Source organism: Triticum urartu, chromosome 7 (assembly GCF_003073215.2).
Source record: "Triticum urartu cultivar G1812 chromosome 7, Tu2.1, whole genome shotgun sequence".
Classification (NCBI taxonomy): domain Eukaryota; kingdom Viridiplantae; phylum Streptophyta; class Magnoliopsida; order Poales; family Poaceae; genus Triticum; species Triticum urartu.
In genome coordinates this window covers 10182594-10195921 of record NC_053028.1, presented here as the reverse complement: position 1 = coordinate 10195921, position 13328 = coordinate 10182594, and the positions used below count along the sequence as shown (strand labels likewise).

Here is a 13328-nt window from a genome sequence, read left to right as displayed (position 1 = left end):
CAACCGACGCTCGAGGTTTAGCTCACTGAGCGGTGCATTAAGGACATAATCCTTCTGCGCAGCAATGAGGACAATCCTCAGTTTACGGACCCAGTCCGCATAATTGCTACCATCAACTTTCAACTAAATTTTCTCTAGGAACGTATCTAAAACAGTAGAACTAAAGTGTAAGCTACGACATAATTTACGAAGTCCTTTTTGACTATGTTCTTGATAATTGAGTTCATCTGATAATTTCATGAACTCCCACTCAGATAGACATCCCTCTAGTCATCTAAGTGATACATGATCCGAATCAACTAGGCCGTGTCCGATCATCACGTGAGACGGACTAGTCATCATTGGTGAACATCTCATGTTGATCGTATCTTCTATACGACTCATTTTCGACCTTTCGGTCCTCTGTGTTCCGAGGCCATGTCTGTACATGCTAGGCTCGTCAAGTTAACCTAAGTGTTTCGCATGTGTTCCGAGGCCATGTCTATACATGCCAGGCTCGTCAACACCCGTTGTATTCGAACGTAAGAATCTATCACACCCGATCATCACGTGGTGCTTCGAAACGACGAACCTTCGCAATGGTGCACAGTTAGGGAGAACACTTTTCTTGAAATTTTAGGGAGGGATCATCTTATTTAAGCTACCGTCGTTCTAAGCAAATAAGATGTAAAACATGATAAACATCACATGCAATCAAATAGTGACATGATATGGCCAATATCATTTTGCTCCTTTTGATCTCCATCTTCGGGGCTCCATGATCATCATCGTCACCGGCATGACACCATGATCTCCATCATCATGATCTCCATCATCGTGTCTTCATGAAGTTGTCTCGCCAACTATTACTTCTACTACTACAGCTAACGGTTAGCAATAAAGTAAAGTAATTACATGGCGTTTATGTTGACACGCAGGTCATAAATAAATTAAGACAACTCCTATGGCTCCTGCCGGTTGTCATACTCATCGACATGCAAGTCGTGATTCCTATTACAAGAACATGATCATCTCATACATCACATATATCATTTATCACATCCTTTGGCCATATCACATCACAAAACACTTGCTGCAAAAACAAGTTAGACGTCCTCTAATTGTTGTTGCAAGTTTTTACGTGGCTGCTATAGGTTGCTAGCAAGAACGTTTCTTACCTACGCCAAAACCACAACGTGAATTGCCAATTTCTATTTACCCTTCATAAGGACCCTGTTCATCGAATCCGATCCGACTAAAGTGGGAGAGACAGACACTCGCCAGCCACCTTATGCAACTAGTGCATGTCAGTTGGTGGAACCGGTCTCACGTAAGCGTACGTGTAAGGTTGGTCCGGGCCGCTTCATCCCACAATGCCGCCGAATCAAGATAACACTAGTAACGGCAAGTAATTGACAAAATCGACGCCCACAACTACTTTGTGTTCTACTCGTGCATAGAAACTACGCATAGACCTAGCTCATGATGCCACTGTTGGGGAACGTAGCAGAAATTCAAAATTTTCTACGCATCACCAAGATCAATCTATGGAGTAATCCAGCAACGAGGTGAAGGAGAGTGCATCTACATACCCTTGTAGATCGCTAAGCGGAAGCGTTCAAGTGAACGGGGTTGATGGAGTCGTACTCGTCATGATCCAAATCACCGATGATCCTAGTGCCGAACGGACGGCACCTCCGCGTTCAACACATGTGCAGCCCGGTGACGTCTCACATGCCTTGATCCACCAAGGGGAGAGGGAGAGGTTGAGGAAGACTCCGTCCAGCAGCAGCACGACAGCGTGGTGGTGGTGGACGAGCGTGGCAATCCTGCAGGGCTTCGCCAAGCACCGCGGGAGAGGAGGAGGGAGAGAGGCAGGGTTCCGCCATGGAGAGGTCAAAACTCATGTGTTGGCAGCCCCAAAGTCCTCGAGTATATATAGGGGAGAGGGAGGGGGTGTGCCCCCTTTAGGGTTTCCACCCCAAAGGGTGCGGCAACCCCAAACCCATCTAGGGTGGCGGCCAAGGGGGGGAGAGGGGGAAACTTGCCCCCAAGCTAGGTGGAGGCGCCCCTCCCCAAACCCTAGGCGCCTTGGGCCCTTGTGGGGGGGCGCACCAGCCCACCTGGGGCTGGTCCCCTCCCACACTTGGCCCATGCAGCTCTCCGGGGCTAGTGGCCCCACTTGGTGGACCACCGGGACCCTCCCGGTGGTCCCGGTACATTACCGATAAAACCCGAAACTTTTCCGGTGACCAAAACAGGACTTCCCATATATAATTATTTACCTCCGGACCATTCCGGAACTCCTCGTGACATCCGGGATCTCATCCGGGACTCCGAACAACATTCGGTAACCACATACAAACTTCCTTTATAACCCTAGCGTCATCGAACCATAAGTGTGTAGACCCTACGGGTTCGGGAACCATGCAGACATGACCGAGACGTTCTCCGGTCAATAACCAACAGCGGAATCTGGATACCCATGTTGGTTCCCACATGTTCCACGATGATCTCATCGGATGAACCACGATGTCGAGGATTCGATCAATCCCGTATACAATTTCCTTTGTCTAGCGGTATTGTACTTGCCCGAGATTCGATCGTCGGTATCCCGATACCTTGTTCAATCTCGTTACCGGCAAGTCTCTTTACTCGTTCCGTAACACATCATCCCGTGATCAACTCCTTGGTCACATTGTGCACATTATGTGTTGGGGAACGTAGCATAAATTCAAAATTTTCCTACGTGTCACCAAGATCAATCTATGGAGTCATCTAGCAACGAGGGAGGAGTGGATCTACATACCCTTGTAGATCGTGCGCGGAAGCGTTCAAGAGAACGGGGTTGATGGAGTCGTACTCGTCGTGATCCAAATCACCGATGATCCTAGCGCCGAACGGACGGCACCTCCGCGTTCAACACACGTACGGAGCAGCGACGTCTCCTCCTTCTTGATCCAGCAAGGGGGAAGGAGAGGTTGATGGAGATCCAGCAGCACGACGGCGTGGTGGTGGAAGTAGCGGGATTCCAACAGGGCTTCGCCAAGCGCTGTGGGAGGAGGAAGATGTGTCATGGGAGGGAGAGGGAGGCGCCAGGGCTTATGTGCGGCTGCCCTCCCTTCTCCCCACTATATATAGGGCCAAGGGAGAGGGGGGTGCAGCCTTGGCCCTTCCTCCAAGGAAGGGTGCGGCCAGGGAGGAGTCCCTCCTCCCCAAGGCACCTAGGAGGTGCCTTCCCCTTCTAGGACTCTTCCTTTCCCTTATCTCTTGGTGCATGGGCCTCTTGGGGCTGGTGCCCTTGGCCCATATAGGCCAAGGCGCACACCCCTACAGCCCATGTGGCCCCTGGGGCAGGTGGACCCCCTTGGTGGACCCCCGGACCCCTTTCGGCACTCCCGGTACAATACCGATAATGCGCGAAACTTTTCCGGCGACCAAAACAAGACTTCCCATATATAAATCTTTACCTCCGGACCATTCCGGAACTCCTCGTGACGTTCGGGATCTCATCCGGGACTCCGAACAACTTTCGGGTTACCGCATACTAATATCTCTATAACCCTAGCGTCACCGAACCTTAAGTGTGTAGACCCTACGGGTTCGGGAGACATGCAGACATGACCGAGATGACTCTCCGGTCAATAACCAACAGTGGGATCTGGATACCCATGTTGGCTCCCACATGTTCCACGATGATCTCATCGGATGAACCACGATGTCAAGGACTTAATCAATCCCGTATACAATTCCCTTTGTCTAGCGGTACGATACTTGCCCGAGATTCGATCGTCGGTATCCCGATACCTTGTTCAATCTCGTTACCGGCAAGTCTCTTTACTCGTTCCGTAACACATCATCCCGTGATCAACTCCTTGGTCACATTGTGCACATTATGATGATGTCCTATCGAGTGGGCCCAGAGATACCTCTCCGTTTACACGGAGTGACAAATCCTAGTCTCGATTGGCGCCAACCCAACAGACACTTTTGGAGATACCCGTAGTGCACCTTTATAGTCACCCAGTTACGTTGTGACGTTTGGCACACCCAAAGTATTCCTACGGTATCCGGGAGTTGCACAATCTCATGGTCTAAGGAAATGATACTTGACATTAGAAAAGCTTTAGCATACGAACTACATGATCTTATGCTAGGCTTAGGATTGGGTCTTGTCCATCACATCATTCTTCTAATGATGTGATCCCGTTATCAATGACATCCAATGTCCATGGTCAGGAAACCGTAACCATCTATTGATTAACGAGCTAGTCAACTAGAGGCTTACTAGGGACATGGTGTTGTCTATGTATCCACACATGTATCTGAGTTTCCTATCAATACAATTCTAGCATGGATAATAAAAGATTATCATGAACAAGGAAATATAATAATAACTAATTTATTATTGCCTCTAGGGCATATTTCCATCATTATGATGATGTCCTACTGAGTGGGCCCAGAGATACCTCTCCGTCACACGGAGTGACAAATCCCAGTCTCGATTCGTGCCAACCCAATAGACACTTTCGGAGATACCCGTAGCGCACCTTTATAGCCACGCAGTTACGTTGTGACGTTTGGCACACCCAAAGCATTCCTACGGTATCCGGGAGTTGCACAATCTCATGGTCTAAGGAAATGATACTTGACATTAGAAAAGCTTTAGCATACGAACTATATGATCTTGTGCTAGGCTTAGGATTGGGTCTTGTCCATCACATCATTCTCCTAATGATGTGATCCCGTTATCAATGACATCCAATGTCCATGGTAGGAAACCGTAACCATCTATTGATCAACGAGCTAGTCAACTAGAGGCTTACTAGGGACATGGTGTTGTCTATGTATCCACACATATTTCTGAGTTTCCTATCAATACAATTGTAGCATGGATAATAAATGATTATCATGAACAAGGAAATATAATAATAACCAGTTTATTATTGCCTCTAGGGCATATTTCCAACATCGAGCTCGAGCTCGAGCCAAGTAGCTGGCCAAAAATGCGGGAAAACAGTTCCCTAGCTGGGAGAACAGGCTGCGCAATCGACCCCCCGCTTGTTGTACAAACACATGAGAGTACCGGCGCCGGTCAGCTGGTAATAACCGATGAGCATAGAAGGCAGGCTAAAATGCTCGGTATCACTGTTGGACAACTCCTCGAGATTGAGCCCATGTCTCCGCTTAGAGAGGAGGACATAAAACGGAAATATGTCCGCGGCGAACCTTTGGTCGAGCCTGAGGAGGTCAAGAACCACCCAACGAGAATGTATGAATTGCATGATTAGTACATGAAAATTACCAAGAGTTCCAATCGAGAGGCCCTCATGGTGAACGTCAAGGGAGAGCATTACTTCCATAAGCTAGCTCTGTCTGTTGAGTATTCATAACTATTTCAGTTATTCAATCAAGAAGCACTCGAAAAATCTCTCGTCAGTTGCTATTGTCTGTAAATGATTTTTTTCTGTAATTTAAGTCTCAATCTAGCTGTAGTGCTCATTGATCGATCATTACCTGTAATTATCGTCACTATTTTTTTACTGCGGTATTATGCAGGATGAAGATGTATGAAATGAAAAAAGGTGGACGCTATGGCATTGGGTTCATTGACCCAAATTCCATTAATGAACAGACATGGAAATATGAATGGTATAAAGCAGATGTAGAGAAAAACATGCTAGAGTTCTTGAAGCGCCTCAATACCAATGAAGATATACTACTTCCATACAACTTCCTGTGAGTCACACTGTCTTGTACTACAAATTCTGTTTTTGCTTACTAGCTAGCTAGATGTTAATAATTAAGTGTATAGGGTTTAGGGTAGTTGATGAGTGTTATGCACATGCCCGCTTAATTAAGACATGCAAACGTGTGCGCATGCAGTTACCATTGGATCTTGTTAATCATTAAAGTTGAAGAAGGAATAGTTGAAGTACTGGACTCACTACTTAAAAAACAAAGTGACTACACCATCTTGAAGGGGATAGTCGACAGGTAATTTCAATCATTATTAATTATATCTCGGCCTCTTTAGTTTGTCATTTCCTGATATCAACTATTTAATAACTCCTTTATTCATTTTCTTTGCCGGCGGGCAGGGCTTGGGAAAAGTTTGTCAAGGTGACTCCAGGCAAATGGCGAAAAAAGCTGTATTGGTATCGACCCAAGGTAAGTAATTAAATAGTACTAGCTAGCTACCATCTCTTTAATTCTTGTTTCAATACCATTAATTATCATGCTTGATTAATTATCATCTGATTAAATTCTATTCTCGTAAAGGCCCTGAAGCAGGCGCCGGGGACTGAAGTGTGTGCATACTACGTTTGCGAGAACATTTGCATGATGGCGTCCGAAAAGAGCAAATCTGATAGACAGCTATGGGTACGTTTGCCAGAACACTATTCACAATTTTTACATCATTATCGATATCTAGTCATACAACTAATACATGCATATTGATCTCCTTCTTAATAGTTCAGTGAGGTACGGGAGCAGCTCCTACCAACGGAGCGCATACGAGGACTTCAAGAGGAAATAGCGGGATTTTTGCTCGACTAGGTCATAGATCACAAAGGAGAATACTATTACCCGCTACCGCCCCCATGAACCACTCCTAATTGTCATCGTGCTCCGAAGGCACCAAGGCAAATGCCACTGGCTCCGAAGACAACATGTAGGAGAAATTGTATACATATATACATGTGTATGTGTGTGAATGGTGGTTGTGAATGATATATATAGGTTCTACGAGAAATTCTATTTATATATATGCATAACGTGTACAATATGTAGTATCGTAAAATACCAGCAAACGAAAAAGAATTAAATGGAAAACACAAAATTAAAGGAAAAAAATCATGGACCCAAAACCCCCGAACCTTTTAGTACCGGTTGGTGTTACAAACCGGTACTAAAGGTCTCCTCGCCCACGGGCGCTGGCTCATGCCACGTGGTGGCCCTTTAGCAGCAATTCGTGCAGAACCGATACTAAAGGGGAGGACCTTTAGTCCCCACCCTTTAGTGCCGGCTTAGGGATTGACTACCTCCACTGTGAGTGGACAGTATGACTGTTTCTCCAGTTACAACATACATATATACATGTTTGCTAGTCATAGTAATGACGTAATACTATATGTCATACTCTCTTTGTCCGAAAAAAGCTTGTCCCTCAAATGAATGTATCTAGCATCAAGTTAGTGCTAGATACATTCATTTGAGGGACAAGCTTGAGACAATCTTTTTCGGACGGAAGGAGTACAAAATAATATTTGAAGTTACTTAAAATACCACTTTACGAGAAATGAAATAAGAGACTTTTGTTGTGAGCAATGAAATAAAAGTCTTATTTACCAGGTGGACGAGATAAAATAATATTATTCACCAGGCGTACATGTCACAAATGTCAGTCATACAAAACAATATCCGAGGTAATTTAAAATGTCATACAAACTAATGTTTGAGATTTTATAAATAAAATATAAGAAATAAAATAAAATAATTACTCCTATTTACCGGGCGTGCATGTCATATGCTCATTGACCAAACCCATCGTGAATAGGTGGAGGACCTGACTGTTTCTTTTGTTGCAACATACGGAATTGTTTGCTGGTCATAATAAATGGTGTAGTACTGTATGCCAGTCATATAAAACAATATTCGAGGCTACTTAAAATATGATTTTATGAAACATTAGAAAAGAATTTACTTAGCTAGCAGGCTACACAATAATGTTTGATATCATTTTAAATTAAAATTTAAACAATAAATGAAATAAAAGGAATTATATACCGGGCACACGATAGAAAAGGAATTATATACCAGGCGTACATGTCAGTGATACAAAACAATGGTTGAGGCTATTTAAAATACGAATTTATGGAACATAAGAAAAGCAATTATTTACCAGGCTACTCAATAATGTTTGAGAAAAACATACGAAAAATAAAAAAGGAAATATTTACCAGGCGTACACGACATAAGCTACAAGGATTCAATTTCAATATCCAGTTGGGGTTGCTGGATGTGCAGACCGCACAGGTTGGGGTGGATGTGCTCTCTTTAGGCACACCCCATAAAAAGCCTGGCGCGCTTATGAATTGGAGTGCTTACGCTAAGCTAAGCCATGTGGGACTAAAAATTGCTTGTCTAGTCGTTTGTTCGTTCGGCTCGCACGCTCGTTTCCAGCGCGGCGTTTGTGCCTGGGCTTTGTCCTCTCTAAAAAAGCCGAAAGCCTACGTGTGATCGTGGCCGAAGTATTGGCCCATACGTGACTCAAGGCCTTGCTCAAGTAGACGGACAGGAAGCGTAGCTCAAGAGCGGGAACATGTAAATTTTGAAGAGCGGGACAAAGTGCAGCTCTGGGCCTCTGGCCTCTTGGGGAAAAAAAACTCTGGGTAGGCTGCTGACCTGAAACGTGGATCGGCATCGCAGACCCTCTCCCTCGTCATGAACTTGACCAGCAACCTGATCCTGAACGGCCACTACGCCGGCCGACCCCGGCGATCCGTGGCCGGACCTTGAGCTTCGTCCGCTTAGCAGGAGGCCTCTCTACTCCTCCCTCTGGAATTTCAATACGTGCGTTGCGTTGTGTTGCGTGTGTACTACCTTGACTTCGTCCTTGACGGATGATTGGAGGCCGGAGCAGTCACAGTCGCCGCATTAACCGTGAGCGTTCTTCATCGCTGTCAAAGGCAGGACTCATCTTGTGCTCCTTCTCGCGGCACCCTTGCGATTAATGGCATCCATCCACCGGTTGATTCTCAGCCAATCCTTCCTACGTACGTACATGTTTATCTGTACGCGCGTGTGTATATTGCAGCAGATACTAGCTAGTTAGCTAGCTAATTACGTACTCCCTAGCTCAAAAAAATGGCGCGCCCCGCTGCAACAAGAAGCACTATTGGCAGTGCCTTGGCCGTCACGCTGCTAGCTTGGCTACTTGTTCTCCAGCTTCTCCTCCTGGCGCCGGCGCCTGCGGCCGCGAGGAGGGCGACGACCGTCAACCAGGCGCCCAACTCTCTGTCCACAAAGCCGCCTAGGTCCGGCACCAACGCCTTGCTCAAAAAGGCGCGCCGTCGCAACCAAAACACGGACCAGCTTGGCAGCGCGGCGGCGGACGACGCCGGCTACATCGTGCTCTACAACGTCTCCATTGGGCCTACGCAGAATGACGTCTCCGGCGTCGTCGACCTCCTCAACGATTTCGTCTGGACAACACAGTGCGTGGCCGCACCGGTCAGGGTCCCATGCGCTAGCCAGACGTGTCGGAGCCTCCTGGCCAATGACACCACCGACACCTGTGGCGGCAACCCCAACGGCGACGATCGCTGCAGGTACGTCTACGTGTACGGACCGGGGATCAACACCACCGGGTTCGTCGCCAACGAATCGGTCGCCGTGGCCGTGGGGGCATCGTCGGCAGCGCGGTGTTGGGGTGCAGCGCTGCCAACAGCACGGTGCCCCTCGAAGGCGAGCCGGGCAGCTTCGGCTTCAAAAGGGGCCCACTATCCTTCGTGTCGCAGCTCAGCGTCAACAAGTTCTCCTACTACCTGGCCCCCGACGAAGCCGGCAGCTCCGACTCCGAGAGCGTCGTGCTCCTCGGAGACGCCGCCGTGCCGCAGACGAGGCGCGGTGGCCGCTCGACGCCGCTTCTTAGGGGCACCGCGTTCCCCAACGTCTACTACGTCAAGCTCACCTCCATACAGGTTGACGGCCAGGCCCTGAGCGGCATCCCCGCTGGGGCGTTCGACCTTGCAGCCGACGGCAGCTCCGGTGGCGTGGTCATGAGCACGCTCACCCCCATAACCCGCCTTCAAGAGGACGCCTACAAGGCTGTGAGGCAGGCGCTGGTGAGCAAGATCACGGCGCAAGAGGTGAGCGGCTCAGCTTTCGCCGGCGGCCTGTTCGACCTATGCTACAACGCGCACTCCGTGGCGGCGCTGACGTTCCCCAAGCTAACGCTGGTGTTCGACGGCGAGGATACGCCGGCCATTGAGCTCACGACGGTGCACTACTTCTTCAAGGACGACGTCACCGGGCTGCAGTGCCTCACCATGCTGCCGACGCCAGTGGGCACACCGTTCGGCTCTGTCCTGGGAACCATGGTGCAGGCTGGCACCAACATGATCTATGACATTGGCGGCGAGACGCTGACGCTCGAGGAGGGCGCAGCGGCTCCGGCCCCCTCACAGGCGGTGTCACTCATGGCGATAGCCTCTCTGCTCCTTGCTTGGGTGCTACTCTTCTAGCTACATGATCATCCTCCCCTCGTGTGTACTGTTCCATCTTCTTGCGTTATTTTGCCACAAGAAATATTAATTTCAGCATTGTGGTGTATTCAATATGTCATGTAGCCGTATCTGTAATTAAGATGCTTGTACCCAGATTAAATATGAATAAATTATTTATAATCCCTTCTAAAAATGTTACTGAATTGAAAAATGATCTGAAATTTCAAAAAATATTCACAAATTAATAAATGTCCATGAATTTATAAAATTATTTCCTGAATTTTGAAATAATGATCACGGTTTTTTATTAATTTTTAAATGTTTGCTGATTTAAGAAAATGCTCCTAAAATTTATATGGATTTAAGAAAATGATCATGAGTTTTAAATTTCAAAAAATTCCCTGATTTCAAAATCTGTTTATGAATTCAAAAAATTACATGAGTTCTAAAAAATTAAAATAAGTAAAACAGCAAATAAAAAACTGGCAAAACAGGAAAAACACGCAAAAAAGGTTCTAGAACCTTTGCAAAACAGGTGGGGAAAAGACACACAAAAAAGCCGGCACATGTGAAGCGCTCGGTGGTGCGTGTTTGGTCTTTCCTTCGCTGGGGCATATCTAATAGTTGTAAGATAGTTGTTATTAGAGTTTGATACCTAGAATTCCTGACGAAGTGACATAGAATGAGAAGAGAGAGCAATGTCGTACATTCATCAACCATACTGTATACGTAGCGAGGTGGATAAAATTACTCCCTCCATCTCACAATAAGTGTTGTGGTTTATTAATTATGGGACAGACAGAGTAGATGGCAGCTCGACTAGTAGACCATGGAACAAACAGCTCTAAGCGAGCTTGCACCCAGTCTCATGCTGAGAACATGCTGGCTTTGCAAACTGGTCGCGCAAAATTATCGTTTCTCAAATTACCTCGCTGCACAAAAAAAAGATAAAGATCTTAATGTTTAGATGGATTTTAAGCATCTGCGGCCTTTTTATTTTCTCTCTGGACATCATTGGATGAGCACGAGTTTAAGTTGTAACTTCCATTATTAAAACTCACAAGACCATGGCAACAAAACGTGGGATGCAGCTAAACGAGGTCCAACTGAGTCCATTCGGAATAACCATGAAGAAGGTTGCAGACCGTAAATATCACACTCTCTATCATGTTCTTTTTTCACTGGTTGCATTGCCTGCTCTACCCTGGCGCATTTACAATTTCCACAATGCATCTTAAGTTTCCTCCTGCTATAATTTTTGTGCTGCAGACGATTTATCTTACTCTAGAGGAAGAAGTTAGTGTGCTAAAACAAATCATTTGGGCCGGTGCATCATTTGATGCAGGAGGGCTTCTTCATAATTTTCTTTGTCGTAACATTCCACAGAGAAATTTCGAACAAATCTCAAATAAATCTCTGGTTTTCAATTTGTCCTAGAGTGGTAGCGAACAGAAGAAGAAAAATTAAGTATGAAAGAAGTTCAATTATATAGCAAAACAAAAAATATGATACGGATTACCAGGTCCCATCTAGTACGCCATAGAATAATTGACTCATAAAAAAAATGTCTTGAGTTCTTGAATCTTGACTATTCCTGCTGAACCGTTATTGGCACAAGTGAGAACAAGTCTTTGCAGTAGGAAAATGATGTCCTATCTACAAGTTGGAAAATGATGCATGCTACCCAGGGTTCCACATTATTTGGTTGGAATTATTTGTGATGGTGGTATATGCAACTGTTTGTGTATCCAAGATGCCTGATAGGCTCAAACCTCAACTTGAATATCAGTGTTTAAATATTTATTAAGTGAGAAGGAAGTGTTGTCGACCTATACAACATGTCCACAGTCCACACAATATACCAAACCTCGCACCCTTTCCATCTTTTTTCCTTCCACTGCCTTTTTCTCTAAGCAAAATGTCCCCTTCCACAATTTGTAGCCTGGTAAATATTTTTGTCTTAAAATGTTATTTATATAATCTCATTGTATGATATTTTATATTGCCTCGAACATTGTTTTGTATGGCTGACATATACTTTTATGCCGTTCACGTGGTAAATAAGTCTTTTATTTCATTTCTCCTAAATTGGTATTTTAAGTAACTTCAAACATTCCCCCGCAAAAAAAGGTAACTTCAAACATTATTTTGTACGGCATATAGTATTAGGTCATTATTATATATGACTAGCAAACATGTATGTAAGTTGCAACCGGAGAAAAAATCATGTTGTCCACCTTTGAGAGAAGGAGCTGCTCCCACACTCCCATCCTCACTTACCTGGCTTACCTCGTCGTCGTCCGAGGTTTCCCCCGCCAACGCCCAGAAGCGGCTGCCGCCCGACGGCGCCGGGAGGAGGAGGGGCACAGCGAGCGCCACCTGGCCCCCCGCGCCCTTCCGCACCACCGTCCACTCCTCGTCGGAGCAGACCACCTCGTCCACCCGGCCGCCGAGCGCTTCGCCGCTGCCTCCTGACCGTACAGGAGCCGTTGGGAGCGCCATCTCTTCCCCTGTGTTTTCTTAACTTTGGCTGAACCCAACGAACAAATGACGGAGAAGCAATTTTTAGTCCCACATGGCTTAGCATAGCGTAGACACCCCAATTCATAAGAGCGCGGGGATGTTTATGAGACGTGCCAAAAAGAGAGCATGTCCACCCAACCTGTGCGGTTTGCACATCCAGCAATCCCAATTGGAAATTGAATCAATAGATCTCGTAGCGTATGACATGTACGCCTGGTAAGAAATTCCTTTTATATTTCTGTAAAAAAAATTATTTCAAATAATCTCATGCATCATTGTTGTAGCCTGTTAAATAATTTAATTTCTTAAATTGTGATTTACATATAATCTCAAACAATATTTTGTGTATGATATTTTAAATTGCCTCGAACATTATTTTGTATGGCCAACATGTACTTTTATGTCGTTCACCTGCTAAATAAGTCTTTTATTTCATTTCTTGCCTGCAACGTGGGTTGCATCCGAACGATCATTCACTGTAAAATCAGAATGTTGTGACTATATTTGATTGCTAAGTTATATTCAAAAAAAATGATGGAAATATGATGCCATCAATCTATCTAACATGAAATCAATTTCCAAAATTATAATGCA

General features: G+C 45.8%; 1 pseudogene; it reads left to right on the top strand.

Annotated features, from left to right (window-relative positions):
* Nucleotides 1-8768: 8768 nt before the first annotated feature.
* Nucleotides 8769-10391, top strand: LOC125523295 (annotated as a pseudogene).
* The last annotated feature ends 2937 nt before the right edge of the window (nt 10392-13328 follow it).